We start from the raw sequence: 7,472 nt of genomic DNA, 5'->3' as shown, positions 1-7,472 counted from the left end.
AACTGGATAAGTGCTTACAGACAATAAATGAAAGACCAATGCATTATGAAACCTCACACAGTTAGGTCACATGCACTTGTTTTCATCTCGTTTGGACGTTGGGTATTAATCTGGCCACACTTGCAAAACCCTATGATAATTGTCATTTTCATTAGCACATTTCTAACAGCAGTTTAGTGTGACTTGTTCTAAAGGGCTAAATCCTGGTCCAGAAACATCTCACGTGCTGGTATTTATAACGACATGCCTTTTGATTTATATGTAAATGATGATTGAATCAGGTCAATTTCATCTGTGGCTTTTATTCAGGGGCCTAAATGTTTGAGAAAATAAGTTCAACAATTTCCTCAAAAGACAATAAAATCCTCTCTTTACATCCTACGCATCAGCATCTGTGCCCACACACACACACACACACACAACCACACATACACACACACACTTGCCCTCATCAACACACCCACACACACCTTGTTTATGCCAGCCTCTGAGTGTGTACACAGCGGAAATGCAGTGCCGTAATAAATGCGCTTTCTAAATCCTGCCCAGGGGGACACACACTCCAACTCACACACACATACACACATACACACACTCTCCACACGCCGCAGCTGATTTCCCAGCATGCACCCCATGACACGCTCTCTTGTGTATTTCCCTGCGTGGATGCAGCGTGTCCAAAAGCCACTGATAATGTTATGAGCTCAGCGCAAGGCAGGATTACACATTTCTACATGATCTTAAGCACTGATAACATCCTGTTTATAGCTGAAGCACCAACAAAAAGATCAGCATGGAAAAACACTAGCAAAAACACCTCAAGAAACCTCTGCAGAAAAGCAAGCAAATTACCAACAACATCATCAACAAAAATAGCAACTGCGATACAAAGAAATTAGGGTGGGAATGTGTGAGTGTGTGTCACCCTGTGAGGGACTGGCGCCCCCTCCAGGGTGTGTCCCCACCTTGCGCGCAGTGTTTCCAGATGGGCTCCGAACCCACCGCGACCCTGAACTGGATAAGGGTTACAGACAATGAATGAATGAATGTTATTTTTCTGTTATTTTTAAGACTAATCTTTGTAGTGGTGTATGCAGTTTTCTTCAAAATATTATTCTTGCTATTGTATTATTTATTTTATTTAATATAATTAATAGTATATTTATTTTGAGTCTTTTGCATAATTTAGTTTGCTCTTGATGCTCAGAAATGAATATCTTGTAGTGTGCAGCCTTTCCAACCATATTACAGGTAGTCTCTATGGCCTGAGCCCCCAGAGACTGAACACAGGGGCTCATTAAAGCCTTGTTACTGATGGTGCACTGCCTCTCCTGAGAGGTAAGGAGCTGGGAAATAAGCCAGAGCTTTGACCTAGGAGGTGGCGCTCGGAGTCAAGCCCTAAGCCACACGGACTGATGGAGGGATGCTATCACATGATTTTCCTCACTCGATTCCAGCCCTGAGTATCTATTAGTGTGAGCTCGAAATACTTGTCTGAGGCATGCCAATAGGTATAAAGGGCTGGGGAGAGTTGAAGAGAGAGGATTTGTTCTTGTTTGTGTGTTGCTGAAATGTTGGTTTGCTTTGTTGTATTGAAATATTCCTGTGTGTATAACAGTTTCTAAAAGTCAAATCGCTCCAGCCTCTAGTGTCTTCTTTACTGGGTTGTCAAATGGCTTACCAGTCTTTAAATGTTTTATAGCTGTCACTGGGCTCCTGTGATCTATGCTTTCTGATAAAGTGGCCAGTGTGTGGAAATTTGAGAGAGGTGTTTCTGATAAAGTGTCCAGTGTGTGGAAATTTGAGAGAGGTGTTTCTGACAAAGTGGCCAGTGTGTGGAAATTTGAGATAGGTGTTTCTGATAAAGTGGCCAGTGTGTGGAAATTTAAGGGAGGTGTTTCTGATAAAGTGGCCAGTGTGTGGAAATATGAGGGGGGGTGTTTCTGATAAAGTGTCCAGTGTGTGGAAATATGAGGGGGGTGTTTCTGGTAAAGTGTCCAGTGTGTGGAAATATGAGGGAGGTGTTTCTGATAAAGTGTCCAGTGTGTGGAAATATGAGGGGGGTGTTTCTGGTAAAGTGTCCAGTGTGTGGAAATATGAGGGAGGTGTTTCTGATAAAGTGGCCAGTGTGTGGAAATATGAGGGGGGTGTTTCTGATAAAGTGGCAAGTGTGTGGAATTACGGGGGGGGGGGGGGTGTTTCTGATAAAGTGGCCAGTGTGTGGAAATATGAGGGGGGGGGGGGTGTTTCTGATAAGGTGGCCAGTGTGGGGAAATATGAGGGTGGTGTTTCTGATAAAGTGTCCAGTGTGTGGAAATATGAGGGTGGTGTTTCTGATAAAGTGGCCAGTGTGTGGAAATATGAGGGGGGTGTTTCTGATAAAGTGGCCAGTGTGTGGAAATATGAGGGGGGGGGGGGGTGTTTCTGATAAAGTGTCCAGTGTGTGGAAATATGAGGGTGGTGTTTCTGATAAAGTGTCCAGTGTGTGGAAATATGAGGGTGGTGTTTCTGATAAAGTGGCCAGTGTGTGGAAATATGAGGGGGGTGTTTCTGATAAAGTGGCCAGTGTGTGGAATTACGGGGGGGGGGGGGTGTTTCTGATAAAGTGGCCAGTGTGTGGAAATATGAGGGTGGTGTTTCTGATAAAGTGGCCAGTGTGTGGAAATATGAGGGTGGTGTTTCTGATAAAGTGTCCAGTGTGTGGAAATATGAGGGTGGTGTTTCTGATAAAGTGTCCAGTGTGTGGAAATATGAGGGTGGTGTTTCTGATAAAGTGTCCAGTGTGTGGAAATATGAGGGTGGTGTGTGGAAATATGAGGGGGGTGTTTCTGATAAAGTGGCCAGTGTGTGGAATTACGGGGGGGGGGGGGGGGGTTTCTGATAAAGTGGCCAGTGTGTGGAAATATGAGGGTGGTGTTTCTGATAAAGTGGCCAGTGTGTGGAAATATGAGGGTGGTGTTTCTGATAAAGTGGCCAGTGTGTGGAAATATGAGGGGGGTGTTTCTGATAAAGTGGCCAATGTGTGGAAATATGAGGGGGGGGGGGTGTTTCTGATAAAGTGTCCAGTGTGTGGAAATATGAGGGTGGTGTTTCTGATAAAGTGTCCAGTGTGTGGAAATATGAGGGTGGTGTTTCTGATAAAGTGTCCAGTGTGTGGAAATATGAGGGTGGTGTTTCTGATAAAGTGGCCAGTGTGTGGAAATATGAGGGGGGTGTTTCTGATAAAGTGGCCAGTGTGTGGAAATATGAGGGAGGTGTTTCTGATAAAGTGTCCAGTGTGTGGAAATATGAGGGTGGTGTTTCTGATAAAGTGGCCAGTGTGTGGAATTACGGGGGGGGGGGGGGGTGTGTTTCTGATAAAGTGGCCAGTGTGTGGAAATATGAGGGGGGTGTTTCTGATAAAGTGTCCAGTGTGTGGAAATATGAGGGTGGTGTTTCTGATAAAGTGTCCAGTGTGTGGAAATATGAGGGTGGTGTTTCTGATAAAGTGGCCAGTGTGTGGAAATATGAGGGGGGTGTTTCTGATAAAGTGTCCAGTGTGTGGAAATACGGGGGGGGGGGGTGTTTCTGATAAAGTGGCCAGTGTGTGGAAATATGAGGGGGGTGTTTCTGATAAAGTGGCCAGTGTGTGGAATTACGGGGGGGGGGGGTGGGTGTGTTTCTGATAAAGTGGCCAGTGTGTGGAAATATGAGGGTGGTGTTTCTGATAAAGTGGCCAGTGTGTGGAAATATGAGGGTGGTGTTTCTGATAAAGTGGCCAGTGTGTGGAAATATGAGGGGGGTGTTTCTGATAAAGTGGCCAATGTGTGGAAATATGAGGGGGGGGGGGGGGGTGTTTCTGATAAAGTGTCCAGGGTGTGGAAATATGAGGGTGGTGTTTCTGATAAAGTGTCCAGTGTGTGGAAATATGAGGGGGGTGTTTCTGATAAAGTGGCCAGTGTGTGGAAATATGAGGGTGGTGTTTCTGATAAAGTGTCCAGTGTGTGGAAATATGAGGGGGGTGTTTCTGATAAAGTGGCCAGTGTGTGGAAATATGAGGGGGGGGGGTGTTTCTGATAAAGTGGCCAGTGTGTGGAAATATGAGGGTGGTGTTTCTGATAAAGTGGCCAGTGTGTGGAAATATGAGGGAGGTGTTTCTGATAAAGTGGCCAGTGTGTGGAATTACGGGGGGGGGGGTGTTTCTGATAAAGTGGCCAGTGTGTGGAAATATGAGGGTGGTGTTTCTGATAAAGTGTCCAGTGTGTGGAAATATGAGGGTGGTGTTTCTGATAAAGTGGCCAGTGTGTGGAAATATGAGGGGGGTGTTTCTGATAAAGTGGCCAATGTGTGGAAATATGAGGGGGGGGGGGTGTTTCTGATAAAGTGGTCAGTGTGTGGAAATATGAGGGTGGTGTTTCTGATAAAGTGGCCAGTGTGTGGAAATATGAGGGGGGTGTTTCTGATAAAGTGGCCAGTGTGTGGAATTACAGGGGGGGGGGTGTTTCTGATAAAGTGGCCAGTGTGTGGAAATATGAGGGGGGTGTTTCTGATAAAGTGGCCAGTGTGTGGAAATATGGGGGGGGGGTGTTTCTGATAAAGTGGCCAGTGTGTGGAAATATGAGGGGGGTGTTTCTGATAAAGTGGCCAGTGTGTGGAAATATAAGGGGGGGGGGTGTTTCTGATAAAGTGGCCAGTGTGTGGAAATATGAGGGTGGTGTTTCTGATAAAGTGGCCAGTGTGTGGAAATATGAGGGGGGTGTTTCTGATAAAGTGGCCAATGTATGGAAATATGAGGGTGGTGTTTCTGATAAAGTGTCCAGTGTGTGGAAATATGAGGGGGGTGTTTCTGATAAAGTGGCCAATGTGTGGAAATATGAGGGGGGGGGGGTGTTTCTGATAAAGTGGCCAGTGTGTGGAAATATGAGGGGGGTGTTTCTGATAAAGTGGCCAATGTATGGAAATATGAGGGGGGGGGTGTTTCTGATAAAGTGGCCAGTGTGTGGAAATATGAGGGGGGTGTTTCTGATAAAGTGGCCAATGTATGGAAATATGAGGGGGGGGGGGTGTTTCTGATAAAGTGGCCAGTGTGTGGAAATATGAGGGGGGTGTTTCTGATAAAGTGGCCAGTGTGTGGAACTACAGGGGGGGGGGTGTTTCTGATAAAGTGGCCAGTGTGTGGAAATATGAGGGGGGTGTTTCTGATAAAGTGGCCAGTGTGTGGAAATATGGGGGGGGGGTGTTTCTGATAAAGTGGCCAGTGTGTGGAAATATGAGGGTGGTGTTTCTGATAAAGTGGCCAGTGTGTGGAAATATGAGGGGGGGGGGGGTGTTTCTGATAAAGTGGCCAGTGTGTGGAAATATGAGGGGGGTGTTTCTGATAAAGTGGCCAGTGTGTGGAATTATGGGGGGGTGTTTCTGATAAAGTGGCCAGTGTGTGGAAATATGAGGGGGGTGTTGCTAAAAAACAGACAAGAATTAAATATATATTTTGAAAAAATAGTGTATTTTTACACTAAGAGGCAGTGTGACAGCAGAGGAGATGAGTTTGTAATCAGGCCCACGTGTGTGTGTGTGTGTGTGTGTGAGAGAGTGAGTGATTTAGCAGTGTGTGAGTCTGTGATAGGTGTGTTTATAAAGTTTGCGCTGCTGTAGGGTATACACTGTGCCTGTGAAATCTTATCAGTGGATTAAAGCACAGGTGGATTATTCAGCACACCTCTCATACTCCTGTTATTAAACTTCCCTTTGGCTCTTCTGCTGTCTTTAGAGGGAGAGGGAGAGCTAAGTTGACCCTGGGTGAGGTTTGTAAAAGTGGACAAATGTATGGACATAATTCACACTTCAAGATGGCTACACCTTTCATGAAAGTCCTTCATTTGTCTTCATTATTTGTAACTGTTTTCAAACACATGAATAATGTTGCAATCTGGAAACACGACTATGTGGCAATATTCATCAAGGAACCCAGCTTGTGTTGTGGACTAATGTAATATAATGTAATAGTAACGTAATCGAGACTATTCAGATGAGTAAACCTTCCTCTAAACCTCAGACTCTGTTTCTAGAGCAGTATTAGAGTTGACAGAGTGGCATCTCTGGGCCTCTGCCTTTAGTTTAAAAAAGATCCTCTCACATTGTGTCCATCATTCATCAATGTCATGGTAACGGGAAAAGGAACATCCTCAGAGACGCCACAAAATGTTCATTTGAATCATGGTTAGGGACGCATCCATCCGTCTGTCTTTTCCAGAGACTTCTTATTGGTTCATCCTCAGAAATCTGACAGCATGTCCAAACCTGAACTCGAAGTTTTTTTTCTGTGTGGAAAAGAGAGACAGGTGAGAGGGATTTGTGTTTTCACCATTTCTTATTGCAACTTCTATATATTTTTAAGTAATTCAACATCATCTTAAAATATTATTTCCTCCACGTGTGAAGAATGGGGTGCTGGCTTCATGTTCTAGATATCAGTCCCTGGTGATTCTACAGCCATGGCGAGGGGAAGGCCGAGAGACCATAACCTCTCCTTCTCACAATCCCAATCAATGTGTGTAATCCAGAAGAGATCATTCAACATCAGGCCCTACTCTCTCTAATGGAACATCAGTAAATCCTCACAACAAAACTCCTGCGTATAATGAAAAAAATCTGCAGCAAAAAAAGGACAAACTGTTGATGGTTGTCAATAGACTTTTGGCAAAAATGTGTGTGTGTTTCTGTCTCAATTAAAATTTCATTATTATTATTCATTCATTCATTATCTGTAACCGCTTATCCAGTTCAGGGTCACGGTGGGTCCAGAGCCTACCTGGAATCATTGGGCGCAAGGCGGGAATACACCCTGGAGGGGGCGCCAGTCCTTCACAGGGCAACGCAGACACACACACACACCTACGAACACTTTGGAGTCGCCAATCCACCAACCAATGTGTGTTTTTTTTTGGACTGTGGGAGAAAACCCACGCAAAACACACCAACTCCTCACAGACAGTCACCCGGAGGAAACCCACGCAGACACAGGGAGAACACACCAACTCCTCACAGACAGTCACCCGGAGGAAACCCACGCAGACACAGGGAGAACACACCAACTCCTCACAGACAGTCAACCAGAGCGGGAATCGAACCCACAACCTCTAGGTCCCTGGAGCTGTGTGACACTACCTGCTGTGCCACTGTGCCGCCCTTATTATTATTATTATTATTAGTAGTAGTAGTAGCAGTAGTAGTAGTACATTATTACTATACAGTTTGTAGGTTGTAATGCAGTTAATGTAATTGAAATTGAGTTAATTACATGTACGTTCTATGAAAACCTTTTGTAAAAAATGTTCCTTTTTTATTTCAATGCTAATAATAATAATAATAATAATAATAATAATAATAATAAAAAGCTCAAACATACTATTTTCCAGGCATTGCCATCATAAAAACAGTAAAGAATTTATATTATTTTTATACTAAGGCTGCAATGACAGCCCTAAAACTGGAGA

This window comes from Hoplias malabaricus, chromosome 11 (assembly GCF_029633855.1).
Source record: "Hoplias malabaricus isolate fHopMal1 chromosome 11, fHopMal1.hap1, whole genome shotgun sequence".
Lineage (NCBI taxonomy): Eukaryota > Metazoa > Chordata > Actinopteri > Characiformes > Erythrinidae > Hoplias > Hoplias malabaricus.
The sequence above is the reverse complement of the archived record's forward strand: the minus strand, read 5'-3'. Positions refer to the sequence as shown.